Source organism: Triticum urartu, chromosome 5A (assembly GCF_056163025.1).
Source record: "Triticum urartu cultivar PI428250 chromosome 5A, HENAU_Tu73, whole genome shotgun sequence".
In the NCBI taxonomy this organism is placed as follows: Eukaryota; Viridiplantae; Streptophyta; class Magnoliopsida; order Poales; family Poaceae; genus Triticum; species Triticum urartu.
Genome location: NC_141877.1, coordinates 328,548,273 through 328,560,553, shown reverse-complemented (window position 1 = coordinate 328,560,553; position 12,281 = coordinate 328,548,273).

Sequence of the window (12,281 nt, the reverse complement as noted above, 5' to 3'; positions counted from 1 at the left end):
CCCGCATTATCAAAATATAGCGTACGCGGTATTTATGTCATCCAGGAAGTTGTGACACTAGTTTCAAGAGTGTTCGATAACAGTAGCCTCGGAAGTACCACTTAATGATATTATAAACAACCGCGACGTGACGGGTCAGATTGCCAAATGGGCCATTGAGCTCCTCCCATTCGACATAACTTACAAGCCACGACGAGCTATTAAATAGCAAGTTTTGGATGACTTCGTCGCCGAATGGACGGAAGCCGAACTCCCTAAAGAGTACAGCACATATTCAAACTGGATCATGCACTTCGACGGCTCCAAAATGTTGGCTGGTCTGGGGGCCAACGTCGTTTTGACGTCCCCAACAGGAGACACAGTTCAATACGTATTGCAGATAATGTATACGGACTCCAACAATGCAGCCGAATATGAGGCCCTTCTACATGGTCTCCGGATGGCAGTATCCATGGGCATTCAACGCCTAGAGGTGTGCGGGGATTCAAACCTTGCAATATCCCAAATAAATGGGGACTTTGGTGCCAAGGATCCAAAAATGGCCACTTATCGCAATGCCGTCCTAAAAATGTCAGCGCGGTTCAAGGGGCTCAAATTTCACCATGTGGCTCGGGAAAACAATCAGGCGGCAGATATCCTCGCCCGCATTGGCGCAAAACGCGACGCGGTCCCTCCCAACATTTTTCTGGAAAGGATTTTCAAGCCATCCGTAGCATGGGAAGGGGACACCGGTAACAACAGTCCGGACCCGGCCAAAATACCCGATACCGAACTCTCTAACACAATCGGAGGCTCCGCCACCGAAATAACACAATCAGCCCACGAAATAATGGCTATTATCGCCCCGTGGACAGAACCATTCCTGGCCTACTTAACTAGACAGGAACTCCCGGAGGACCAAAATGAGGCACGCTGCATAGTGCGATGATCAAAGGCCTACAGGGTCCACGAGGGAGAATTGTACAAGAAAAGCGCTACCAGAGTCCTTCAACGGTGCATCTCCGAAGAGGAAGGACGGAACCTTTTGGCAGAAATTCATGCCGGACTCGGCGGTCATCACGCCGCAGCCCAGGTTCTTGTGAGCAAGGCCTTCCGTACAGGATTCTATTGGCCAACGGCCCGGGCAGACGCACAGGACTTAGTCGAGCGTTGCGCCGGTTGCCAGCTCTTTGCAAATCAAAGCCATATGCCACCCACCGCCCTCCGAACAATCCCCATTACATGGCCCTTTGCGGTCTGGGGGCTTAACATGGTTGGACCCCTTAAAGGTGGAACCCACAAGAAAAAATACTTATTGGTCATGGTGGATAAATTCACCAAATGGATAGAGGCCAAACCGGTTAAAACAGCCGAATCCGGACCGGTGATAGATTTCATATCCGGGGTTGTACATCACTATGGCATCCCCCACAACATCATCACTATTAACGGCACGAACTTCATGGCCGACGAGGTAAAACTCTGGTGCGGCAAAATGGGCATCAAGCTCGATTATGCTTCAGTCTACCATCCACAAACCAACAGTCAAGTCGAACGAGCAAATGGTCTTATAATGAGCGGCATTAAACCCAGACTAGTGCGCTCCTTAACAGAGTCTGACACGCACTAGGTAGAGGAGCTCGAGTCCGTACTCTGGGGGCTGCGGACCACGCCGAATCGTAGTACCAGATACACACCATTTTTTATGGTGTACGATGCAGAGGCAGTCCTGCCCTATGACATAATCCATGACTCACCTCGAGTGCGCATGTACGAAGAAAGAGAAGCCGAGCTCGATCGGCAGGACAGTCTGGACACCTTGGAGGAAGAGCGCGACGTAGCCAAAGCCCGTTCCGCATTTTACCAGCAACAGGCCCGCAGATACCAAAGCAGAGAAGTACGAGCCAAAACTTATAACGTTGGCGAACTAGTTCTCCGGCTGCCGGATAAGAAAAAGAACAAGCTAGATCCCAAATGGGAAGGTCCCTTCGTCATCGACCAAGTTCTGACCGGCGGAGCGTACCGACTGCGGGATGCATCGACTAGTCGACTCGAGCTGAACCCATGGAACGCAGCCAAGCTCCGAAGATTCTACGCCTAGCACTGAACTTTATGTTAGTCCCTTCCCTTTGTCCATTTGCTGCATATGCGTCATCTGTCTTGTTTCCCTTTCTCTCTTTTATTCCTCTAGATCTTCAAGGGTCACCTTGTGCCTCACTTGTACACTACAGAGGTGCTAGCCGCACTATCTACACCTGGGGGCTTCTTTCACAGAAGCTTAAATTATTTACCTGGGCATCACGCCCAACACATGCTTATACTTCCGCATGTACCTTTTTTCACCATTATATGCATCGATATGACTTAAGTTTTGGCCAAGCTGGGTTGCCTGGCTCTTGTATTTATGCCCTACGTTCCCGTTAATTCGGCTAGGGAATAAGGGGAGCACCTCTGCGATTGTTACCGCCGGGTCAGCTGGACGTGTACCTCAAACTGGGTGAAGCCGAAAGCTAGCATTCTTAAGACAATATTCGGTCGGTGAACAAAAGATGACTTTTATTTATTAACCATATCTGCCCCCAGACGTTTTTACTGTGCTTCTTGTCGCAGTCCGGACATGCACTTTAGGGCATGTCTACCCAGGGAAAGGAACCCTTAACGGAACTATTCTCTTTGGAAGATGTTTCTTACTACCCATGTAATATAACATAATGTAGCGACCAGACCTCAAACAGTCTGATCTCTGTGCTCAGGTGTCATCCCTGGATCAGTAATGCTGACACCACACAGTACTTGAAGGATTTATAGCAGAGTAGCAATCACACACTTTTACATCGAGTGTCTCAATAGCGAACTTATTATAATAAATATGGCTTAAGGCCATCTAATAACGATAACAGCAGAAGGCTTGGAAGATAAGTGAGTCCATCAACTCCAACGGCATCACTGAGTATAGAACCACGACCTAAAAACTCCTTGATCATCGTCCGAAAAGTCTGCAACATTAATGTTGCAGCCCGAAACGGGTCAGCGCATGGAATATGCTGGCAAGGTAACACATAGAGAGTAATGGAATGAAACAGCTATACTATATGCATATTTGGCTGGTGGAAAGCTCTATGGTTACAGTTTTGCGTAAAGCTAATTTTTCCCTACTGCAAAGGAATAAATTTTATTTAACTATCATGGTAGTTGTTAAACATTGAGAATGGTTGACAGCATCCTCAATCCCAATTAAGCATCATCATTAAACAAAACCCAACAAAATTAAATTTTAGAGTAACATGTTGAGATTCACATGATAATCCAAGTACTAGATACTCAAGATGTCCATAACCGGGGACATGGCTAGCCATGATTAGTTTATACACTCTGCAGAGGTTTGTGCACTTTTCCCCACAAGACTCTATCGCCTCCGTTTGGTTTCTCGCACTACATGATGTTTGAGAAACGGATGACCGAGACATAGTCTTTCAGAAGCGCTAGCACCTTACGATGGATAGACCGTTACACCTACTTTCCCCTACATCTGCTAGTCTACCTTGTAAGAGTTCGCACGACTTAATCAACTATGCTAGAGCCCATAATAGCTTGTGGCTGCACACGGAAGTTTCTAGTATGAAAAATCTCATGATCCCTTTGGGCCTGGGTGGCGGTCCATAAAGAAAAACAGGCAATCCTGGAATACCCAGGTATCTCAATCCACCCAGATGTGTGTTTAAGTTGCCACCTTAGATAAACCATTAAATTAACAAACTCACATCTGTCATGGATATCACTCACCCAATCCACGTCTACTAGCATAGCATGGCATAATAGGCAAACGTAGAAGTAACTCCCAAAGGTTTGATAATACAACATGTAATAGGTACTACCTCAACTACTTCCCATCCCACAATTTAATTAGATCCTAATCATGCAATGTTTGAGGATTGATCTAATGCAATAAAACTGGGTAGTAGGAGGTATGATCAAAGTGTTACTTGCCTTGCTGATGATCCGCGAAACCTAGAGATTCGAAGTAACAGGCGGCGCACTCCGGGTATTCTATCGCAGACAAACAAACAAACATACAATAAGTACTCATCTAATGCACAGGTAAAACTCAAATAAGATATCTAACTAGAAGGTTCAACTTAAGAACTCTGGTTTGCAAAAAGAATCAAATCAAACGAAGCAACGAAAGTCAAACGGCAAAAGAAACATACTTTGTTTACTATTCTGGATCTAGGGCAATTTTTACAGTGGCAAAAACTTGTTTAAGATGGTTAAACGGATAGAGGGTTCCGAGACGAAACTCCAAGCGCTTGAATCGCCTGATTCCGATAAACGAGCGAAAAGTTATACTAAAACGAAAATCGGATCAGGAATCGCGATCAGAAAAAATCACGGATTTAATCCGAGAAAAGAAAAAAACGACGAACGTTCGCTAGAACGAACGAACGAACGCTCGCTATTTAAATAAATCGGAAAAACCGACCTATTTAAAAAACTGAAACTAAAAAAAGAACAAAACCGTCGGAAAAACCGAATGGTTTTTCGGAAAAAAAAAACAGCGTCTAAAAAAACTACCCGGCAACTCCGGCGAGAGATCCGGCGGCGGCGTCGGGGCTCCGGCGGTCGGCGGCGGTCGGCGGCGGCGCGGTGGTCGGCGGCGGTAGCGGGACAGTCGGCGGCGGCGGCGCGGCGGTCGGCGGCGCGGGGCGGCGACGACGGCGGCGGAGGCGGCGGCGGGGCTGGGGCTTGGGTTTGGGGAGGCTCCCGGGCCGGGCTCCCGGCTTATAAAGCCTGGACGGTCTTAGTGTCCAGGTCGGACACGGCCCGTAGGTCGGTTGCGTTTTTTTAATATTCCGCGCAAAAAAACAAATAAAAGAAATACTAAACGGACTCCAAAAATCCCGAAATAAATTTTCCCGGGCTTTTAAAATCAAGCCGCACAAGGTGAACATTTATTTGGGGCCTAAATGCAATTTTGAAAAACGCATTTTTTTCCTAAATTCAAATAAAATAACGAAAAACTCTGAAATAAAATCTTATTTGATTTTATTATTAAATCCTTAATATTTCTTTATTTTGGGAAAGTCATTTTATTTCCTCTCTCATATTTTTGTAATAGAAATAATTGATGGTAAAATAATTAAAATCAAATGATCCTATTCTCAAAATTTGAGAAAACCCAAATATGAAAATAACGAAATTCCCAACTCTCTCCGTGGGTCCTTGAGTTTTGTAGAATTTATAGGATCAAACCAAAAGCAAAATAAAATATGATATGCAATGATGGTCTAATGTACAACATTTCAAATTGAAAATTTGGGATGTTACAAACCTACCCCCCTTAAGATGAATCTCGCCCTCGAGATTCGGGTTGGCTAGAAAATAGGTGAGGGTGGTCCTTGAGAAAATCTTCCTGTCGCTCTCAGGTGGCTTCATCCTTCGTGTGGTGGCTCCACTGAACCTTACAAAACTTGATAACCTTGTTGCGGGTGACTCGGCTGGCAAACTCGAGAATCTTAACTGGTTTCTCCTCATAGGTCAAATCACTGTCCAACTGAATTGCTTCCAGTGGTACCGCATCTCTCTCCGCGTGGCACTTCTTCAACTGAGAAACGTGGAACACATCATGAACTCCTGACAATCCTTCGGGCAATTCCAACTTGTAGGCCACTTCTCCCATACGTTCCAATACTCGGTATGGTCCTACAAATCGTGGCGCTAACTTTCCCTTAACACCTAAGCACTTTATTCCCCAAAGTGGGGATACTCGAAGATAAACTCTGTCTCCGACTTCGTAAACTGTCTCCTTGCGTTTAGAATCCGCATAACTCTTCTGCCTGGATTGAGCTACCTTGAGCCTATCGCGTATCAATTTCACCTTCTGTTCAGACTCCTTAATCAAATCAGGTCCAAACAACTGGCGGTCTCCAACTTCATCCCATGACAACGGTGTCCTTCACCTCCTTCCGTACAAGGCTTCGAAAGGGGCCATCTTTAAACTGGATTGATAGCTGTTGTTGTAAGAGAATTCTGCATATGGCAAATTGTCGTCCCAACTAGATCCATAATCTAGCGCACAAGCTCTCAGCATGTCCTCCAAAATCTGATTGACTCTCTCAGTCTATCCATCTGTCTGTGGATGAAAAGTTGTGCTGAACTCTAGCCTGGTACCCAAAGTTTCGTCCAACTGATTCCAGAACTTTGAGGTAAACTGGGTTCCTCTATCTGATACTATACTCCTCGGAACTCCATGTAAGCATACAATCCTGGTCATGTATATCTTTGCCAACTTAGCACTGGTGTAAGTGGTCTTTACCGGGATGAAATGAGCTACTTTCGTCAACCGATCAACTACAACCCAAATCGAGTCATAGCCTGAACGAGTCCTGGGTAATCCCGTGATAAAATCCATGCCTAACTTATCCCACTTCCATTCGGGTATCGGCAATGGTTGTAGCAATCCTGCTGGCTTCTGATGCTCTGCCTTCACTCTCTGACATACATCACATACTGCTACGTACTCCGCAATATCCTTCTTCATTTCGGTCTACTAGAAAATATCCTTCAAATCCAAATACATCTTGGTATTTCCTGGGTGAATCGAATATGGTGAATCGTGTGCCTCTTGCAGAATCAACCTCCTGATCTCCGGGTCATTGGGCACATAAACACGGTCTTCAAACCATAGGGTGTCGTGCTCATTCTCACGAAATCCTTTAGCCTTTCCCTCGCTCATTTTCTCCTTTATAGAGGTAATCTCCTTGTCAGTCTTCTGAACTTCTCTGATTCTATCCATCAAAGTTGACTGAATCTCCAATGCTGCTACATAGCCTCTTGGAACTATTTCCAAACATAGCTCACGAAGATCCTCGGCTAACTCCTTTGGTATTTCTCCTGTCATTAGTATATTGACATGGCTCTTATGGCTAAATGCGTCAGCTACTACATTAGCCTTTCCAGGATGGTAATGCAATCTCATATCATAATCCTTGATGAGCTCCAACCATCTCCTTTGTCTGAGGTTTAACTCCTTCTGCATGAAAATGTATTTCAAACTCTTGTGATCCGTGTACACCTCACAATGATTTCCAATGAGGAAATGTCTCCATGTTTTCAATGCATGCACTACGGCTGCTAACTCCAAATCATGTGTGGCATAATTCAATTTGTGGGGTTTCAGTTATCGTGAGGCATATGAAACAACTCTCCCTTCCTGCATAAGCACTGCTCCAAGTCCTCGTCGTGAAGCGTCGCAATACACCTCATAATCCTTGGTCTGGTCTGGCAAAATCAACACTGGTGAAGTAACCAAGCGTTTCTTCAACTCCTGGAAACTAGCCTCACACTCCTCAGTCCATATGAACTTGGTATCCTTCTTTAACAACTCCGTCATAGGTTTTGCAATCTTGGAGAAATTCTCAATAAATCTCCGGTAGTATCCTGCGAGTCCAAGGAAACTCCGGATCTCTCCAACTGTGGTTGGTGCTTCCCACTTGGTCACGGTATCAACTTTAGTGGGATCAACTGCTATTCCTTCTCCAGATATAACGTGTTCGAGGAATCCTACTTCCTTCAACCAAAACTCACATTTGCTGAACTTGGCATACAACTGATGTTCTCTGAGCTTCTCAAGTACCAATTGCAAATGTTCCTTATGTTCCTCTTCATTCTTTGAGTAAACCAGAATATCATCAATGAACACCACGATGAACTTATCCAAAAATTCCATAAACACTTTGTTCATCATGTTCATAAAATAGGCAGGTGCGTTAGTCAGACCAAATGACATAACGGTATACTCGTACAACCCATACTTGGTGGTAAAAGCTGTCTTAGGTATATCCTGTTCTCGAATCTTCAACTGGTGGTATCCTGATCGCAGATCGATCTTGGAAAATACCTTAGCTCCTTGCAATCGATCAAATAGATCATTGATCATTGCTAGTGGGTACTTGTTCTTGATTGTTACTTCATTCAACCCACGATAATCAACAACCATCCTTAACGATCCATCCTTTTTCTCCACTAGAAGTACTGGTGATCCCCAAGGAGACGAACTTGGGCGAATGTAACCTTTATCCAGTAACTCCTTAATCTGCATCTTAATCTCCACCAAATCCTTTGCGGGCATCCTGTATGGTCTCTTCGATATTGGCCCTGTGCCTGGCAATAGCTCAATCAAAAACTCAATATCTCTATCCGGTGGCATGCCTGGCAACTCTTCTGGAAATACTTCAGGGAAATCCCTTACCACTGGTACTTCCTCCTGCACAACTCCTGTTAAACAATTTACTTGAGTCACTTCTGGCACATGTCGGGATACATACTTGATCCTTCTCCCATCTGGGGTGGTAAGCAAAATTGTCTTTCTGGCGCAATCGATGTTTCCCCCATACATCGACAGCCAATCCATACCGAGAATTACATCCAAACCTTGTGATTCCAAAATGATTAAATCCGAGGGAAACACATGCCTACCTATACTCAATGGTACTTGAAAACATCCTTGACTGGCCATATACTCCGCTCCTAGTGAGCTTACTAGCATAGGTGTTCTAAGAACCTTAGTGGGCAGGTTATATTTATCCACAAATCCCCTTGATATGTATGAATGCAATGCACCAGTATCAAAAAGAACGAGTGCAGTAAATGACTTAACCAAAAACTTACCGATTACTGCATCCGGCTGCTCTTCAACCTCCTCCACGTTAACGTGGTTCACCTGTCCCCTGTTGAAAGGGTTCGGCTTCTTCCTAGAGCTTCCATTGCCATTCTGGCCTTCAGGACATTCATTGGCATAATGTCCGGTCTTCTGACACTTCAAGCAAGTGACTTGGTTCAGGTCTTTCTTGGCTGGGGTTGATGGGTTGGTACGGTTCTGGCCGTTGCTTCCTCCATTGCCATTACCATTCTTGGTGCCGTTGTGATTGGGCGAGCTACCTCCTCCATGGGTATGCTGAAAATGTCCTCCCGATCTAGGGGTAAAACGTGGCTTCTGCTGAGCTCCTGAAGTACTTCCCTTGTCAATACTTCCTCTTGCGGTTCTCAATTTGCTGCTGCTTGCCTTCAATCATAAGAGCACGGTCTACCAACTCCTGGTAGTTGTTGAAGGTTGCTACCATCAACTGCATGCTCAACTCATCATTCAGTCCTTCCAGAAACTTCTCCTGCTTAGCTGCATCTGTAGCAACGTCATCTGGGGCATAACGTGCTAATTTACTAAAGTCCTCCACATACTGGCCAACTATCCGTCCTCCTTGGCGCAAGTTGCGAAACTCTCGCTTCTTCATGGCCATGGCTCCTGTTGAAACATGGGCAGTTCGAAAAGCCTGCTGAAACTGGTCCCATGTGACAGTGTCGACAGGGAAAGTGGCTGTGAAATTCTCCCACCATGATGCTGCGGGTCCTTCAAGTTGATGTGCGACAAACTTCACCTTCTCCGCATCTGTGCATCCTGCTGTGGTCAACTCTCTAGCTGTCTTGCGGAGCCAATCATCTGCTACTATCGGCTTGGTGCTACTGGAAAACACCGGCGGATTCAGCCTAAGAAAACGGGCTAAGTGATCAACAGGTGGTGGTGGTGGTGGTGGTGGGTTGTTGTTGTTGTTCCCCTGATTCTGATTCTGGACTAGCAACTGCATCAATGTGTTCTGCTGCTGGATCAACTGGGTGAGCTCTGGTGGAAAGGTAAATCCAGGGTCACGTCTCGGAGGCATCTGAGGGTTTAGAAAAGATGAGATTTAAGAATAGAGGGGGTCTAAAGAGAAAACACTACCCATATGCACATGAGGCAAAAGCAAATAATTCACTTCATTCAATCAAACAAGGGCATACAATCGATCTAACTATCGCAAAAGTGCTCAGACTACTGTATTTACATGGTGGACTACTACTACTGATGAGGTGGTCTACTAGAAATATTCTTCGGTTGCAGACTCCATGATATCTGATCCGGCTTCATCAACATAGTCATCATCGCTATCATCTGGGTCCGAGTCGGTGTCGTCGATGATGATGTAGTCTTCCGGGCGAATCTCCTTGAGTTCTTCGTCTTCATCTACTGGTGTAGGGGCTCCCATAAATATTCCGATCTTCTTGATCAGATCGTCATTCTTCTCCACCAATACTTCAATTTCTTCTTCATAATCTTCACGTGTAGCCTTGAGTTCTTCCTCCAGTTCTTTGATTCTTGTCTTAGCCTTCTTCAGGTCTATCATGTCGGCGCACATCTGGTTCTCCTGTCGTCGAATGTGCTGGTTTAATTCCTGGATAAAAGCTGCAATTGATCTATCCTTTCTGGTGCTGATCATCTCCCAGTGCTCATCTCGGCGCCCACAAATCTGGTAGATAGTATCCTTGAGATCATTGCGGTAGAATTCTCCAATGCGTCCCATGGCGATGTGAGCTGCCATGCTCTTTCCTAGACTCCAAGTTGGTGCATCAAAAGAAAACCCTATGGGCTGTGATTGGCATGAACGTCCTTCCTGGAACTTGAACTTGAATCATCCAGCGCTCTTCTTCAGGTAAAGTGGCGTTGTAGGTTCCGATGAAGCTTGGTACTCCTATGTTCAGGTATCTAGTGACTTCCTTCAAGTGGCGTCCAAAGGGTGTATCTTCATCCGGTTGCCTGAACTTGTTTCAGCATCCGCCATCCTAAAGAGTAGAAAATATGAGAGGTCAGAAGAGAAGAGAGTGAATAGTGATCTAGGTCTTTAGCTTAGTGGTCGTGTCCTACAGTCAGCGTGTGCTCTGATACCATCTTTGTAGCGACCAGACCTCAAACAGTCTGATCTCTGTGCTCAGGTGTCATCCCTGGATCAGTAATGCTGACACCACACAGTACTTGAAAGATTTATAACAGAGTAGCAATCACACACTTATTACATCGAGTGTCTCAATAGAGAACTTATTACAATAAATATGGCTTAAGGCCATCTAGTAACGATAACAACGGAAGGCTTGGAAGATAAGTGAGTCCATCAACTCCAACGGCATCACTGAGTATAGAACCATGACCTAAAAACTCCTTAATCATCGTCTGAAAAGTCTGCAACATTAACGTTGCAGCCCGAAACGGGTCAGCGCATGGAATATGCTGGCAAGGTAACACATAGAGAGTAATGGAATGAAACAACTATACTATATGCATATTTGGCTGGTGGAAAGCTCTATGGTTACAGTTTTGCGTAAAGCTAATTTTTCCCTACTGCAAAGGAATAAATTTTATTTAACTATCATGGTAGTTGTTACACATTGAGAATGGTTGATAGCATTCTCAATCCCAATTAAGCATCATCATTAAACAAAACCCAACAAAATTAAATTTTAGAGTAACATGTTGAGATTCACATGATAATCCAAGTACTAGATACTCAAGATGTCCATAACCGGGGACATGGCTAACCATGATTAGTTTATACACTCTGCAGAGGTTTGCGCACTTTTCCCCACAAGACTCGATCGCCTCCGTTTGGTTTCTCGCACTACACGATGTTTGAGAAACGGATGACCGAGACATAGTCTTTCAGAAGCGCTAGCACCTTACGATGGATAGACCGTTACACCTACTTTCTCCTACATCTGCTAGTCTACCCTGTAAGAGTTCGCACGACTTAATCAACTATGCTAGAGCCCATAATAGCTTGTGACTGCACACGGAAGTTTCTAGTATGAAAAATCTCATGATCCCTTTGGGCCTGGGTGGAGGTCCATAAAGAAAAACAGGCAATCCTGGAATACCCAGGTACCTCAATCCACCCAGATGTGTGTTTAAGTTGCCACCTTAGATAAACCATTAAATTAACAAACTCACATCTGTCATGGATATCACTCACCCAATCCACGTCTACTAGCATAGCATGGCATAATAGGCAAACGTAGAAGTAACTCCCAAAGGTTTGATAATACAACATGTAATAGGTACTACCTCAACTACTTCCCATCCCACAATTTAATTAGATCCTAATCATGCAATGTTTGAGGATTGATCTAATGCAATAAAACTGGGTAGTAGGAGGTATGATCAAAGTGTTACTTGCCTTGCTGATGATCTGCGAAACCTAGAGATTTGAAGTAACAGGCGGCGCACTCTGGGTATTCTATCACAGACAAACAAACAAACATACAATAAGTATTCATCTAATGCACAGGTAAAACTCAAATAAGAGATCTAACCAGAAGGTTCAACTTAAGAACTGTGGTTTGCAAAAAGAATCAAATCAAACGAAGCAACGAAAGTCAAATGGCAAAAGAAACAGGCTTCGTTTACTATTCTGGATCTAGGTAAATTTTTACAATGGCAAAAA